The 2,964-nt window shown below is 48.2% G+C and overlaps 1 long non-coding RNA gene across 1 annotated transcript; it reads right to left on the reverse strand.

The window, feature by feature from the left end:
- Nucleotides 1–27: 27 nt before the first annotated feature.
- On the reverse strand, nt 28–992 carry LOC145794858 (uncharacterized). The gene is made up of 3 exons (XR_014334816.1): nt 510–992; nt 220–381; nt 28–126 (listed from the first exon to the last, which is right to left on the reverse strand). It is a non-coding gene; the product is annotated as an uncharacterized LOC145794858 (long non-coding RNA).
- Nucleotides 993–2,964: the final 1,972 nt, after the last annotated feature.

Here is a 2,964-nt window from a genome sequence, read left to right on the forward strand (position 1 = left end):
CTCCCCCAAGAACCATACCCTGCTAACCGGCCCTTCAAGCAGGACCCTATACTGGGAGATGTCCGATGCCCCGGTGTACCGAAGTCGGAGGCCATCACCCAGAGACGCCCAGGGCTGCCATGTAATCTGCGAATGATGAATGCATAAACCAATCAGAAATCGAGAATATACAGAGCAAATCAAATATGGAAATGAAAAGAACTGAAAGTTCTGAGGTACCTCTGAATGTCGCACCGTGTCGAAATACTGTCGCAGGCGAAGGAGGGTCTCTCGAGGCCTCGGCCGGTGCGGGCCCTCGAATATCAATGAATATGGGGTCACGGGAATCCCTACCACCTCCAGCTCTGGGGCTAATGATGGGAAGTATACATAAACCCATAGCTGAGAAAAGCAGTGCAGAATGTAAGTACGAAATGCTGAGAGCAAAATACAGACTGTAAAAGTGCGCTGCGGGTGCAATGTACAAGTAATGAGAAGCAGAAATATAAATCAGGGGGACAGAAAAGTACCTCCCAGGCTCTCCAGTAGCCGCCAAGTAAGTCGCCCCGCCCGCGGGAGGTCGCGCTCATATAAAAGTAGAGGGTAGCCAGGCCGGCGCCACCCCAATCATATCTACTGACCTGTGATAGGTCAACCAGAGCGCTCAGCAGGTATAGCCCAATGGTGTTCCCTCTGTCGGCGAACAGGGTAGTCCCGAAGAGGAACATCAGGAAGCCACGAGCATACTGCTCTGTCTCCTCGGGAGTCTCGGGCACCATCTCCGCCCGCCGAAAATGGGAAGAGAACCAAGTGTATCGGACTCTCCCAGAGACCCTGTCAACAGGTGGGTGAGCCCCCAATAAATACATCCAGGCGGCCTCCCACTCGCCCATGTCCTCGTCGTAGGGGATGGACCAACCTCCGACGTCAAGGCCGGTCAATACAGCGAAGTCAAAAGGGGTCATGGTCATGTCCCCGGTAGCAGAGAAATGAAAGGAATTGGTGGTGTCCCACCATCTCTCTACCAAGGCGACCATCAGCGTCCTCCTGGCAGGACAACGTGACAACCCAACACAGAAGGGGCCGAACCCCGCCAAATCTACCAAGTCTCTGACGCCCTCCGGGAGCTCAGCGTACCAATCCCTCGCGGCAGTGGAACCATACCCCCGCACACTGCGGGAACTACCCTGCATTCAGAATGAATACATGTGTCAATAATGAAATGAAATGGGCTGTGTGCCAATGAAATGAAAAAGGGTTGTGTGCCAATGGAATGAAGTTCGGGCTGTGTGCCGATGAAGTGAAATAAGCTACTTGCAAAATCTACCTGGGCTGCGTGTTCAGAAAATTTGAATTTTGGGCTGCGTGTTCAACTTTCAGTTAATTGTGGGCTGCGTGTTCACTATCTACCTGGGCTGCGTGTTCAGAAAATTTGAATTTTGGGCTGCGTGTTCAACTTTCAGTTAATTGTGGGCTGCGTGTTCACTATCTACCTGGGCTGCGTGTTCAGAAAATTTGAATTTTGGGCTGCGTGTTCAACTTTCAGTTAATTGTGGGCTGCGTGTTCACTATCTACCTGGGCTGCGTGTTCAGAAAATTTGAGATTTGGGCTGCTTGTTCAACTTTCAGTTAATTTGTGGGCTGCGTGTTCACTATCTACCTGAGCTGCGTGTTCAGAAAATTTGAGATTTGGGTTGCGTGTTCAACTTTCAGTTAATTGTGGGCTGCGTGTTCACTATCTACCTGGGCTGCGTGTTCAGAAAATTTGAATTTTGGGCTGCGTGTTCAACTTTCAGTTAATTGTGGGCTGCGTGTTCACTATCTACCTGGGCTGCGTGTTCAACTTTCAGTTAATTGTGGGCTGCGTGTTCACTATCTACCTGGGCTGCGTGTTCAGAAAATTTGAGATTTGGGCTGCGTGTTCAACTTTCAGTTAATTGTGGGCTGCGTGTTCACTATCTACCTGGGCTGCGTGTTTAGAAAATTTGAGATTTGGGCTGCGTGTTCAACTTTCAGTTAATTGTGGACTGCGTGTTCACTATCTACCTGGGCTGCGTGTTCAGAAAATTTGAGATTTGGGCTGCGTGTTCAACTTTCAGTTAATTGTGGACTGCGTGTTCACTATCTACCTGGGCTGCGTGTTCAGAAAATTTAAATTTTGGGCTGCGTGTTCAACTTTCAGTTAATTGTGGACTGCGCGTTCACTATCTACCTGGGCTGCGTGTTCAGAAAATTTGAGATTTGGGCTGCGTGTTCAACTTTCAGTTAATTGTGGACTGGGTGTTCACTATCTACCTGGGCTGCGTGTTCAGAAAATTTAAATTTTGGGCTGCGTGTTCAACTTTCAGTTAATTGTGGGCTGCGTGTTCACTATCTACCTGGGCTGCGTGTTCAGAAAATTTGAGATTTGGGCTGCGTGTTCAACTTTCAGTTAATTGTGGACTGCGTGTTCACTATCTACCTGGGCTGCGTGTTCAGAAAATTTGAGATTTGGGTTGCGTGTTCAACTTTCAGTTTATTGTAGACTGCGTGTTCACTATCTACCTGGGCTGCGTGTTCAGAAAATTTGAATTTTGGGCTGCGTGTTCAACTTTCAGTTAATTGTGGACTGCGTGTTCACTATCTACCTGGGCTGCGTGTTCAGAAAATTTGAATTTTGGGCTGCGTGTTCAACTTTCAGTTAATTGTGGGCTGCGTGTTCACTATCTACCTGGGCTGCGTGTTCAGAAAATTTGAGATTTGGGCTGCGTGTTCAACTTTCAGTTAATTGTGGGCTGCGTGTTCACTATCTACCTGGGCTGCGTGTTCAGAAAATTTGAATTTTGGGCTGCGTGTTCAACTTTCAGTTAATTGTGGGCTGCGTGTTCACTATCTACCTGGGCTGCGTGTTTAGAAAATTTGAATTTTGGGCTGCGTGTTCAACTTTCAGTTAATTGTGGGCTGCGTGTTCACTATCTACCTGGGCTGCGTGTTCAGAAAATTTGA

Source organism: Camellia sinensis, chromosome 7 (assembly GCF_055761805.1).
Source record: "Camellia sinensis isolate YWXY chromosome 7, ASM5576180v1, whole genome shotgun sequence".
Taxonomy (NCBI): Eukaryota; Viridiplantae; Streptophyta; class Magnoliopsida; order Ericales; family Theaceae; genus Camellia; species Camellia sinensis.